The 14,897-nt window shown below is 38.0% G+C and overlaps 1 protein-coding gene across 9 annotated transcripts in view; it reads right to left on the bottom strand.

Annotated features, from left to right (window-relative positions):
* The window catches only part of P2RY6 (pyrimidinergic receptor P2Y6), a 576,187-nt gene that overhangs the window by 428,132 nt on the left and 133,158 nt on the right, over nucleotides 1–14,897 (bottom strand). The window lies entirely within an intron of this gene.

The following is a 14,897-nucleotide window of genomic DNA, read 5'->3' as shown; positions in this document are numbered from 1 at the left end:
GGTTTGTTTTCATTTATATAAATGTATGATTTCTTATGTCATAAGTGATGATTTAGTAAAGATATTTCTTGTTTAAAAAAAGGGGCAGGAATTGAATAATTTATGTAATGTTGCTTAGGTTATATGATATATAGCAATATATATGAAGCATAATGTTTGTTAATTTTAACTTGTTAATACAGTTTGATTACTTTTACATAAATGTAAATGTGTCTTGTCACAAGTGATAATTCAATAAATGTGTTTAAAAAAAAAAGATCTCAAGACCCTGTCCCTCTTTTTTGAGGTTTTAGAGGCTATGGAGGGGCGATCTCAGCCTCTCTTACAGACCGTCTACCAACTCCATCTTTTAAAACCTACTATCTATCTGCAATCTCTGAAATGTAGATCTCCAAGTAAAGCAAAGTAAGTCTCTTACTCTGTTCATGTGCAATATGAATAAGTATTTGGGAAACTGCAAGCGATTCTCTAGCTTGACACCTTGACTCCTGAAGAACCTTACAGATCACTGCCTAATAAGTACCTATGAACCTGTAAACCTATAAATAAAGTGGTGTTTCACACATCATGAATTAAACCTTGATATAGGGTGGCACTTTGCAGACATTAAAGTAGTAAAGAACAGTTAAGTCCTCTGTAAGATGATAGTGAATGAGCTGATACTCAGTTTTGTCAGAATAATAAAATGTAGCCAAAATCTTCAACTGCAGGCTTTTATCTTCCTCTTCTTCTTCTTTCGGCTGTTCCCATTAGGGGTTGCCACAGTGGATCATCTGTTTCCATTTCTTCTTTTCCTCTGCATCTTGCTCTGTCACATCAGCCACCTGCATGTCCTCTCTCATCACATCCATAAACCTTATCGTAGGCCTTCCTCTTTTCCTCTTACCTGGCAGCTCCACCCTTAGCATTCTTTTCCCAATATACCCAACATCTCTCCTCCGCACATGTCCATGTCCAAGCCAACACAATCTCAGCCCTCTGGCTTTGTCTCCAAACCTTCCAACCTGAGCTGACCCTCTAATATACTGATTCCCAAGCCTGTCCATCCTTGTCACACCCAATGCAAATCTTAACATTTTAGCTCTGCCACCTCCAGCTCTGACTCCTGCCACTTTTATCAGTACCACTGTCTCCAACCCATATAACATAGCTGATCTCACTACAATCTTGTAGACCTTCCCTTTCACTCTTACTGGTAACCGTCTGTCACATATCACTCCTGACACCCTTCTCCACCCACTCCACCCTGCCTGTACTCTCTTCTTCACCTCTCTTCCACAATCACCATTACTCTGTACTGGTGATCCCAAGTACTTAAACTTATCCACCTTCGCCAGCTCTACTCCCTGTATCCCCAACATTCCGCTATCCTCCCCTCTCATTTACACACATATGGTCTGTCTTAGTCCTGCTGACCTTCATTCCTCTCCTCTCTAGAGCATGTCTCCACCTCTCCACGGTCTTCTCAACCTGTTCCCTACTCTCACTAGAGATTACAATGTCATTCGCAAACACCATAGTCCACGGCGACTCCTGACTGTTCTCGTCTCTCAACGTATCCATCACCATTGTAAATAAGAAAGGGTTCAGAGCTGCTCCTTGTAATTCCACCTCCACCTTAAATGCATCAGTTACTCCTACAGCAGACCTCACCACTGTCACACTGCCCTCGTGCATATCCTGTACCATTCTTACATACTGCTCTGCCACTCCTGACTTCCTCATACAATACCACAACTCCTCTCTCCTGTCATATGCTTTCTCTAAGTCCACAAAGACACAATGCAAATCCTTCTGACCTTCTCTATACTTCTCTATCAACACTCTTAGAGCAAACATTGCATCTGTAGTGCTCTCTCCTGGCATGAAACCATACTGCTGCTCACTAATCATCAACTCCCTTCTTAACCTAGCTTCCACTAGTCCTTCCCACAACTTCATGCTGTGACTGATCAATTTTATCCATCTGTAGTTACTACAGCTCTGCATATCACCCTTATTCTTAAAAATTGGTACCAAAACACTTCTCCTCCACTCCTCAGGCATCCTCTCACTTTCCAAGATTTAATTTAACAATCTGGTTAAAAACTCCACTGCCATCTCTCATAAACACCTCTATGCTTCCACAGGTATGTCATCTGGACCAATAGTCTTTCCATTCTTCATAGCTGTCCTTACTTCCTCCTTGCTAGTCCATTGCGCTTCCTGATTCACTATTCCCACATGATCCAACCTTCTCACTCTCTCATTCTCTTCATTCATCAGCCCCACAAAGTACTCTTTCAATCTGCTCAACACACTCTCCTCACTTCTGAGTACGTTTCCCTCATTATCCTTTATCACCCTTACCTGCTGCACATCTATCCCAGCTTGGTCCCTCTGTCAAGCCAATCACTACATGTCCTTTTCTCTCTCCTTAGTGTCCAACCTTTCATCCACATTTGTCATTTGGCAAAAGTTTTACACCAGATGCCCTTCCTGATGTAACTCTCCCGATTTATCTGGCCTTGGGACCGGCACAAAGATATGTACTAGCTTGTGCATCTCCAGTGGCAGTCTTTTATATAACTGAATAAATTTCAGTTAATAGCTGCCAGTCTTTTGCTGTTCAAAATTATACTAGTATTCCTTCTAGAAAGACTGTGAATGTAGCATAGTGAGAAAACTCTCTAGATGGCATCATAACAATCACACATATTATGGATATTAGGTTTACAGAGTTGCACTAAGTCCTTCTTCAATGCTGGAGCAGGCCCAGTACATCAGAAGCCTGGGAACATTGTCGGCAAGCTGCAGTGGGTCTCTAAAGGCATTTGTAAGGGGACTCTAACTAACTTTATCACTCAGGATGAAAGGTTTTTCTAACAAATGAATTTTAATGCATTTTTTTTAACCCTAAACACAGTCTGAGTTCAAACGTGAGTATCATTAATTACAACTCTTTTAAACAAAATGGCAGATGATCTTATGTTAAACAACAGCAAGTGCACAGTTAACATGAAAAATAACATGGAGGAAGATAAAAACCATAAAAAAAAATTAAAAGACCCAGTAGTTTTTGTTCCCCACTGCATCCCACACTTGCAGCCTTCGAGAAAAAAATACGAGCACAACATAAGAAAGGCTCTCAAAAAAACATCAAAACATAAGTTTTATAATATTCCAAAGGATGACATATTAGCACTTAAGAATTTGATTAATAATAGAACTAGATGTGTTATGAAGGCTGAAAAGGGTGGGGGCATATAGTTACTGACAGTTATATAATAAAAGTAGAGAACATGCTGAACACACCTGAGTTTTGTTCTAAACATTTCCTTTGAGGAGGTTAAAACTGCATATATAGAACGAAAGATAAGCTAACTACAATGCTTAATGAAGAACATATTAGTTGAAACATTTTTGAGTATTTGAACACTCCTCACCCTAAGTTACCTTTTTTCAGGATTCCCAAACTCCATAGGAATAGGGAGGATCCACCTTACAGACCTGTTATTGCAAGTGCTGATTCCATATCAGAGGCAACTGCCATATACTTAGATTTTATTCTTCAGCTTCTTGCTGAAAATAACAAATCTTTTATTTTAGATTCACTTGATTTTTTAAGAAAAATAAAAGTGTATGTGAATGAACAAAGCATTTCGGGAACTATTGATGTTGTAGCCCTACACACTGTGTTACCACACATGTACTGTATTGAAGCAGCTACAGAGGCTTAAAGCAGAAATAACAATGCTACAAATGGGCAAACTGAATGCTTGAGAAAGCTAATAAACTTGGTGTTGATTTACAATTTTTTCAGTTTCAATGGCCAAGCTTACAAACAGATGAGGGGGATAGTGATGGGTGCAGCTATGGCCCCTAGCCTGGCCAATGCAGCTTTAGGCAAGTGGAAGGAGAAATTTGCACTGCAAAGTGAATACCGGAGTTTTATGACCAGCTACCTTTACTTTCTTGATGATATATTTATAGTCTGGCAAGGTGAGAAATCTAAAAACTCACTGAGTTTATCCATTACATCAATAACTCCGCCTCCTTCCTGAAATTTACCACTTTCTTCAGCTCAGGGCCAGTGCTGTTCCTTGACATGACTGCCAGTAGTGATAAACACAGAGGAAAATTATATATCAACTTATGCAGGAACCAACCAGAGTGAGCTACTTACTTCACAGGGACAGTATACATCCAGTAAAAACTAAACAGAATGGAATAAAAATCAAAAGGCTACAGATTAGTACGTATTCCAATAGATTTGTCCCCTTTTCTCAAAAATATGAATGATCTTATAAATTACTTCTTAACCAGAGGGTATGAATCAAACATGATGCATATAATCCTGGATCCCATGAGAAATTCTAAAACTAACAATGACCCTATGTGGAATAGGCCTTTTGGTAGAATTATACAACACGGGCACCCTAACCCAAAAGAAGAGAAAAGTAAGGACAGCTGCATTCTAACTTACACCTGGGATTTCAATACAATTAAAGCCATTATTAAGGAGGACTGGGCCATCCTCACTGACAATCAGCAGCTTGTAAGGGTTTTAGGGGATCACCCTACTTTTGTATATAAAAAGAACAGAAGCATACGTAGCTATGTGGGAAAGAAAAATAAGGAACACCAGGATGACATGAGCACTAAAATCTGTGGGCTACCTTACTACACTTTGTCAATACTTGATGGAGTGCAACTCATTTGAGTGCCCCGATCTGAAAAAGATGGTGAAATCTTCAGCAGGTGGTAACTATAATACTGAAAAAGTTGCACAGAAGGCCATGTATAATGACTGCCCTACATTTAATGTGGGTAAGACTCCTGAAAAGGATTTCAGGTCATGCTTCTGACATCAGAAGTAAATGCCAGAGGAACATCTTATCCAAACACTTATTAGAACATCCCAGATATTTTGCTTTTTTTTTTCTTTTTTTAGAAGTCTTTTTATTATATTTTAATTTTCCAATCTGAAGAACCAAAATGACATAAGCAAACAATAATAACAATTGTTCAATACACATGTATATGAGTACACACAATAAGATATATACCAATTTATCATTCTGGACTGTGTGGAGATGGATGAGCTCTCCACACAAACAAATAAACAAACAAATAAATGAAAACAGAATATTGAGTTATATTCTAGGGTAGGGTATACAACTGACTTCAATAATTTTGTTGTCACTGCTGTGTCTCTGAATGAAAAAGGTTTTACATAGTGACCAAATCAAATAATATGCCTTATTCCCCACTGTAACTACATTTTCTTTAAAATCAGATGTATTAGAAATTAAAACAACAAGATTCTTCATGACTGTTATTCTGTAATTTTGTACAGAGCAAGCCCCTGAACTTACATATACCAACTCTGAGACTGCCATAACTCTGGGAAATGGCCACCTCGAACTTGGTATATACAAGTCTGTTCTTTCAGCCATTCTGTCTCTGTGTTTAGTGGATCTTGTCATTATAGATAGTTAACTCAAGGAATATATACTGGCAATTAACATGTCATTTAGATTTTTCTCTCCTACATGGAAACATCTGCTTTGTGGGAATAATTAATTTCAGGGAAGAATTTTGTATAATGACTGACCAGTGCTATAAGACCAACTTTAGTTTGTCTAAGAAGTCAAGAGTACATTGTTGTGAAATGAATTAACTGTTTTTCATCTGCAACATCATCTCCAACAACTTTCTTAAATAAAAGAGGTGACCTGCATACTAATTCCTGTGTTCCTTTAGCTTTACACTTCACAACACAAGAATGAAACTGAATTTCATTATAACCTTTTTGAAAAAAAGATGGAGTTCCCATCTTGTTTTACCATTTTAAACTCAAATTTCTACTAGTGTTACTATGTGCCTGATATAACTCTCCATAGGAGGCAGCATCCAAAAGATGATTAGGATAGTGACTGGATGCATGCTAAATATTAGGTTTCCCAACTAGCCTACTAACAGAGACTTGACTGGGTAGTCCAGCGAATGTGAATTCTCAGATGACTTAGACATCCTGCAGAAAGGTTTGTCCCAAATAAATAACTGGTGCCAAAATCATGGACTGAACCTAAATGCCACAGAATGCATTATTGTATTCTTTGGGAAGTCATCTACCCAAGGGAACTACCATTCTGAGAATACGCCCCTAACAGCTGACCCTGTTTTTTTGGGAACCTATGTGGACAGTCACCTAACTTTTAACAACGTGTCCATTGTTGTAAGAAAGTCCTTCTATATTGCACAGCTTATAAACAAAGGGATTGTGTGTAGATCTAGTGATGTCATTGTCCCCCTTTAATCAGCCCTCATTTGGCCAGTCAGGTGGTGGTGCTGCAATAGCATTGTCGCCTCACAGTAAGACGTTGTCCTGTTCAATTCTCAGCTAAAGCGTCTTCTATGTGGAGACATGCGTGAATGGGCGTACCTTCGGTGAAGGTTGTGCATCAGAGCTGGCAACTCAGTACATAAAAATCTACTGCCAATCATTAGCGGACTGGAGTTCCGCTGTAGCAACCCCTAACAGGGAAAAGACGAAAGACACGACAACTACAACAACATTGAATACAATACCCCCTTTGGCATGCATCTGTCCAGACACATGCAACAACTGGAATGCCCAGAGAGATACCTTATTAAAAGGATACAAGGCCTAAAAACATGTCCTACATGGACTAACTCAAAGCCCTGTCACTATATTTGGTATCCTACAGACTGCTAAGAGGTAGCCTGTGTTTGGATGGATTTACTGCACATCAGTGAGTCAAATGGCATCATAAATACCCGGTTTAGGGATCTAAACCTTTCTGTTACATCAATATAACAGTTTGGTGGGACAGTTATATCTTGCAGAGGATACTGCTGCTCTGGAACAGACTCCACATCCACATAAAACAAAATTCATCCCTGTCCACATTCAAGTACAGCTTGGATCTATGAATGGGAAACAGGACATTTACCAGAGGATAGCCCCTGTACTTCTAATGAACAGATGCAGTTCCTAAATGCTTTATTCCATGCACGAGACCCCTCAAATTATCTATGGTATGATCCCAGTTATTCTCATTTGGAGTAATATATAATTATCCACCATGGAATGGATAAGACCAATTTATAACCAAATGGGATAGATTAAATTGAGCACAAAAAGAGAAACTACTTAGCCTTAAAATGTCCTGCAAGGGCAGGTAGCCTAGTTCTTACCTATTAACCTACGAACCTATGCTCTATCATTATGCAAGACTGTAGCCCTAAAAACCTAAGGGTGATTTTGAAGCTTCCATATATCAAATGGAAATAAACTAGTAAATTTCATATCTCATGAGAACTTCCTGCAACTGACAGAATATTAATTTAGCTCTTTCATAATTGCAAAAATGTTCAAGGTCGAACCTGTATAAATTGGGTGTATAATATGATATCACATGCTCAGAAGAGCGAACGACACATAATCGACCCCATGTAAGCGAAATTTTACAACGTCGAAATCTCAGAACAGCGATTTTCTTCCCTTGGAAAAAAACGCTGTTCTGAAACAAAAAAACAAAACACCCCCCCTACTTAAATATACCAACTCCGAGATCGCACTACAGTACCGAAAAGGCAAAGTAGCGAAAGTGGCCAAACAAATTCTTTCCCAGGGAAGAATTTGCTGAAGAGCCACTTCGCTATTTTGCCTTTTCGCGCTTTTCAGTTCGACAAAGACGCATTCGACAACCTGCGTCTGCAGCAGCTAAATAGGGAGCCATATAATTTCACTTCTCTAAATAAATTGTTTATTTTCTTCCCTCTAGCTCTGAACTGAGAGCCTTTGTATTCTTTCTATTATAGGCAGTAAAAGTAGAATTAACAGTGCACTGGTTTTCAAAACAATATACTTCTAAATGCAGACAAATATCTTATTTTGTACAATAGCAGTTTCACAATGGAATTTAAGCATACTCTAGTTCATTTCAGCAATGTCTTCACATAGATCATTGTCACCCAATTTATAGTGCAAGTTCTATTTTTTTTTTTTTTATGAAATGTAACAACAGACTGCCAGGATTAAACCAAATATCCACAACATTCAGACATTTATTGATCTTTTTTATGTTATTCTAGGTTTACAAATACATAATTAAAAGTCATATTACTTGTCTATTTCCTTGCAAGTCAAACTTTTAACTGCTGCCCTTGTTTATAAACTGAAACATGTAAACCACTGTCCTTCCTTTTATAATACTTTTCACCTTAAAGCCTAAATAGCGTAGGTCTGGTCCTTTTCAACTTTATTCACATACAATACACCCTTGACATTCCTTACTTTCACCAGTCATGCAATCTCTAGGTTCAGACTGAAAATATGGAATTGGATCCCACTCTTCACACATGAAACACATTTCCTAAACTATTTTCCTCACAACTAGACCTCTGCTGATCCTCAGAAGCTCAGTAACAGTGTTTCTTGGTTACTACACAATATAATCAAAAGTTTCCTTCTGTTACATGACTATTCTGATGATACATAATCCTATAAGGTTAGCATAACTAACTATGATTACTGTATTTATGTTTAATGTCTTGTTTATCTTTAGTTAACATGTCACTGTAGAACTGTAATAAGAGAATTTGGCATCCCAGGCAATGTACCCGTTTAGTGCCTCCTACCCAGTCTAAAAGCAATTGCAATGTAACGACAGGTTGTAAATTGTCAGACTTTTTTAGAGAGTTTTAAAATGGTTGTGCCCTTGTATCCTGACATATGATATCTACTTTGGTGTGTTGCTTGTTGCTGTCATTATATAAAATACATTATTTCTCAAGTTTTCTTCAACCCTTTCATAATAGGATACATTTTCATACACGGATATCTGTTGGCCTTTGTCCCTCATGACATCAGTCTAGGATTAGAATGGAGATACACTCAAACCCTTTAAGTGACATAACATTGTGCATCCAGTAATGTAATGTCTGTGGAGTTCTCCCCGCAGTAGACTTATGGGTTAGTCCCCAAGGAATTCAGTAGATTTATGTGGCCCATGGCTTATTAAAAAATCATGGAGCTTTTTATTAAACAAAGGTCCACATATATTAAGAATGTGAGGGGGAAAGTACATTGTGCATCATCAATGAAAAGGATACTCTAGAAGTTTGCCTGTGTACTGTAAGCTGACAAAGCTTTCTTTTTCACATGATAACATTCTAGCCATAGGTGACTTTGTAATCAGACTTCCCGATACATATTCAGCAAGATGAGCATGGACTGATGATAAGCTGTCTCACAGTGTTAGAATGCATGATGTCACCACCCACTCAGACCCCTTTGCCTCAAGCATACATATGCCATGGCCACTGTGGTTATGGGAGTAAATGATCTTAGACATTCCATATTAGCAGATATGAAGACAGACATGACTGGGCTCTCAATATATGTGTCTGAGGCTGGGAAGCAGCTAGTCTAGGGCAGCATTTTACCATCACCATAAATGATGCCACAATACAAGGAAAAATAATTGACATTAGCAACTGGCTTAGCAATCTGTGTTATACTAGCAGGTCCAATATCTGTCAGCTTGGAAGGAAACGGCTGACTGTCCATCCTGTTTGCAAGGCATGGTCTGTTAAGAAATTCTTCCCTAAAGTGTCTGTTTTAGGCTGAGTCATTATCCCACTTCAATCAGTCTAACAAATTATACTTAGGCACAAGTTAGTGTAGCACTGCTCAATGACAAAAGTATAAATAAGGAGATTCCAACCTGTGAGGGCCGTCTTCATGCTTGAAAATGTACACACCTGTACAACTTCAGAAATTCATTTCCAGCGTGATGACAATATGCTTTCTTTGCCTGGGTTTCATGCCTATCAATAGTTTAAACCACTGGGAGAAGACAGGTGTGTATCCAGTGAGGATATAATCAATATTTATTCAAAACCTCATCTCCTCATGACAAATTCAGCACGATAATGAACAAAATTCTTGCATATCATGGTATCTACAGACAAGTCAAACTATTTTATTGTTGATAACTACTGAACCCCTTCCAAGCATTCCACAGCCCATGAGACCTACCTAAACAAATTAAAGTCTTTATCTGTTGAAGTTAGTGCACTCAGTCGGGGGGATTACAACTACCTATGATGCACAGGCATTCACCACACAAAAAAAAAAATCTGCATACCGGGTTAAGGGTTATCATCAATGATAAGTTTGTTAAATAGATAGTACTATCTCAGCTAGCTGCTCAAATTTACTCAACCTGATTTTTTACAAATATAGCACCATTATGCTCTACACCAATAGTTGCCACCCCATTTGTAAAATCAGACCACCATATGATCATATTCTCCATTAGGACCCAGCCAAAGACGCATCCAAATTCTACTATTTTTAGTAAATTTTCCATGGCCAATTTACTAGTGCTCTCCAATGATCTAAATAATTTTTCTGGGAGATATCTACATCTTTGGGGTCTTAAATGATTCCACCCAGCTTGCAGTCATCAGCAGATTTGGTCAGCCAAAGGCCCTGTACATTTACTTTGACATCAGAGAATTGTAGTCTGAACAGGGGCAGTCTCAGCATCAAGCCCTGAGGGACACCACTATTAGAAGGCCTCTTAGTAAAGGTCAATTCCTCTACCTTAACTTCACTGTGTCCTATATGTGAACCATTTGGCTATCCACTGGATAGCATAGGGATTTATGCCTAAACTTGTGAATTTGTCTATAATACCCAGGTGAGGTATTATGTAAAATTCCTTTGCCAGGTCAGGGTGGGCAGTATGCACCATTTTGACCTTGTCCATGGCTCTAATGACTTTCTCAAACATGTTCACAAGCTTTAGTAGGCATGGCCTGCCCTTGATGGAAATCAACTGGGATGGGGTCCAGTGTTTGAAGATTTCCTATGTCTTTGTTTGTCAGGTCCATGATAATTCTTTCCATATCCTTGCACATAAGACTAGCCAAACTTATCAGTCTGTAGTTGGCTGGGTCTATTAGTGATCAGCCTTTGTGTTGAGTGATGACTGTTGCAGTATTCAATTCCCTAGGGATGAAGCCTGTCTGGATTCTGTGGTTGAACAGAAATTCTACTGGGCCTGACACATCACGTTTCAAGCTATTTAGGAGGCATCTTGGAATATTATTAGCACCATTCAAAGCAGCGTTTTTAGCTTTAGGGATTGCAGCTTGGATCTGATTTTTAGTGATAGTCAGGGTAAGAAAAGGTAGATGTTTTTCTTTTTCCTGGGGTGTACTGGTAATTCATACCAAAGTAGCTAATTAACTCACTTTAAAATCACCCTGGATGATTGGATAGGGATCTTTAAATACCCCTGCTCGGGCTTCCTAGATCTTAAACTGTCTAACAGATCGATTGCCTAGTACACACCTGTGAACTTACTGGGGCACTAAACTCGCATGCCACAATGCATCTATATACTCTGTCAAAACACTTTAAGATAGCAATAGTTTATTAGGTTACTGTATCATCTAGCAACTTACTAACTTGCTGCTGCTTATGAAAGAAAATAATAATTTGATTATTCGCAAGCCGTCATTAAAAAAGATCACAAATGCAACCACTTTTAATGACAACTTGTGAGCTATTTAATAGTCCTTTTTTTTAATTCTGCATATCTTGATTGGAGTCCCTATATGTCTGTGCCTGGGGCAGCTGCCCCCTCTGCTTCTAAATCTTGATGCTTTTGTATTGGCTATCTGCAACAGGCTGAGATCAAAAATGGACTTTTATGAGTCCAGCTCATCTTTCTGTAAAATAAATTAATAAACAGCAAAATAAAAAAATGTATAATTCTTAGCTCATCTGAATATTTAATTATTAGTATTGTTGGTGCACATGTTGCAGCACAGCTGTAGAAGCTAAACAGTAAAGTTCCAAGAAATAATCTCCATCTGACACTTATCTCATTTCGGCCTACAGCTATATTGCAACGGTTTATATCAGTTGATAAGGTTTGCCTTATATATCTCCAAATAAACTACACTTATACTGAGTTTGTTGACAGTTGTTTTAGTAATACAATCATAAAAATAAAATTGGTCAAGTACAAGTGCATAGTGCATGTTACAGCAAAAGCCTCAAAAGCCATGTTGGTTAATAACCAAAGAACACCACTTTTCAAGTAATTCACAGTTTTTCTCTGATTACTGTTTGTATAAGAGTCACAACTCTCAGTGTTAGACTAAAGAGTCTATGCTTACTATGAATCTCTAACTTCCTTATTTGCAGAGGCTGCATTACTGTTCTTCAGTCCTCTGATGTTAATGGTTCACACATTTTGTTTTGCTAACTCATGGCCATTTCCTCTCTACCTCAGACCACAGACAGTCTAATCTGTTTCAAGATGACTTTCTACAACAAATGTCTATTGATCTAAGGCCTAATGTTTAGTAATTAAATGTTACACCATCTTTCTAAGATCAGCATTCAACTTACTTCAATTTTACATAGGTCTTAGCGGCACACAAACATTTTTGCCCTTGCTCCTGTAGCCAAATAATATTGTCTTAACTCTGGCTTCTTTTTGATATTAATCCTTCACTTCTTATAAACATTTATACAGTCTTGTTGCAGTCTGTCCCTGTGCCTAACTATACGATTCCTCCGATATTTATATACGCTTTACATTTAAGTTTACAAACCTCAAGGTACATGAACGAGACCTAGTGTTGTAGTTTACCTTGCAGCAGTATGAAGTACATTTATGCAGCACTGTAGCAGTACAGTCTCAAAGCCTGGCATGTCTCCTCTAAACTCATGTCCTTTACCAGAATACAAAGCACAGAAGCAATGACACAGATTTATTTTAGTTGTGTCTAACTTGTTTTACTTATTGTACAATTGTAAGCCTGATATACGCTAAGACCAAATTAAACCATGCAATGTTCACTGCTGTTAGCATGTGACGTAAAGTACTCAGTGCAGTTATAAATACATCTGATTTCTTTTCATCTGTAGTTAGGACAGTGATTGTGTGAAACTATGACAGAAATATTCTTGGCTAGGATCATTATGGCAGTTTATATCTGTTAGATTTAACTACTCATAACAACTGTTCCACAATTGTGAAACATTACATGACACACTGACAACAACATATGTAGGATAACTGTTATGTTTGAATGGTCTCTAATCTGTAATCAACTCCTTGCTCTAAAGATTTACCAAATAAAGATCTTAACTATAATGTATTTCTGTGCTTTTCTAAGTATATTCCTGCCCACCTATTCATTTAATGGCATGGAACTGCATGCCACGTTTATCCTTAGGCTTTTAGTATATGCTGCAAAATTGTTGGTAATTTGTAACTCTTAGTTTGTGAAATTGTATTCAACACTCTAGAAACAACAGCTCATGTCTCAGTTTCTGCCTTTTCAATCCACGTTTTTTTCTGGAGAGGGGCATGCATTCTTTTTTAATCACTTTTAGATTATCTGTAATCTGTTACAATGAATACTAAAAAGGTGGTTCACAGACCAAAGTCTTAGTCTTCTGCTCATGTTATTGTGACAGTGATCATCAGTCTGAACTGCTGTGGTGCTTAGAGTGTCTGGTTGAACTGTGGTGTTAATGCACTAACACACATTCTTGCCTAGAGGTTTGCTTACTGACACCTTGTCTTTGAGTGACATTCCTGGGTTTCTTTTTAGATGGCTTTGTATTCCCCAGGATGTGGTTGTATTTCCCAGGATCTGTTGTTCTTGTTTCTTCTGTTTTTGGGACGCACAAAATATATTTCAGGAATGTGTTTAATAGTGAACATTGCAAAACTCATGTCAAAACAGTTGAAGAAAGTAGTTTGTTTGTACATATTTCAAATTCGTATCCTGTATAACATGATAATAAAATGTACAAATGACACTTATATATGACACTGAATTACAGACATAAACTGAGACATGTACGTTGCACCTAATACCAGGGCTGGATCCAGCACCAGGCAGCTGCATAGGGCTCAGTGCTGGCTGGGAGGCCTGGCCACAACATTAAACAACAACAGAAAAGAAAGTTTTCCTACTTTCTCAGCATTGCAACATAAAATAAAAAAAAGTTTTCCTACTTTCCTCAATGTCCATGTACTTTTGCTTTTAAAAAATCAGAAATGTTTCCTGAGTTGCCCAACCACACATCCACATCCGGCTGCCACTAGCCAATGAGGCAGGACCAAGGACATACATACAGAGATGGCATAAGATTTCACAACACAATGGGCAGTTATTAACAGCAAAGATGTATTTCACACACCTGTAGTATGAGTAGAGCAGCATTTACCAGAGATGGATTTCAGCAGCAGCTACAAGCAGATCCACACGTAAGGATTTGATTTCTGAAAATGAGTGGGATAAGGAGATTTCTGAAAACAGCTGGTAGTATGTGTATTGCACAAGTAGTGTGTGTGTGTAAAATGCTCTTTCTTCTTAGAAGCAGCAGTTTAGATAATGAACTTACTGAGGTTCAAACCCAGCACCTTAGCTACAGTAATAAGAGCCTTAAATCTTTACACCAACTACCAAATGGTTAAAATGTTCTGAAACGGGTGCTTTTTTCATTTATTAGTTTGTAAATTTTGTTCCACGATTTAATGGAGGAAATTGTTAAAAACTACAAATTTAAAATGCACTCTAATAAATGTTAATGTACAATAGGACATATATTGAATCAGGAAAGTGAATCTAATAACACATGTTTTTATGCATGGTCCTATAATTTTTTCATGGGGGCCATATGTTAAAAACAGCCCAGGGATAAAGATACACTTAAATCAGCCACTAGCTGGGTGCATTTTCAATGAATGAGAGCTTCAATCCCTTTTTAACAAGGGAAGAGAAGCTTACTGTTGCTCATGCTAAGTTTGTATTCAATGTGCAACTGTTTTGTTTAGCAAATGACA

Source organism: Protopterus annectens, chromosome 5.part0, assembly GCF_019279795.1.
Source record: "Protopterus annectens isolate FY-2018-M chromosome 5.part0, PAN1.0, whole genome shotgun sequence".
NCBI lineage: Eukaryota > Metazoa > Chordata > Ceratodontiformes > Protopteridae > Protopterus > Protopterus annectens.
This window is presented reverse-complemented; position numbering and strand designations above follow the sequence as displayed.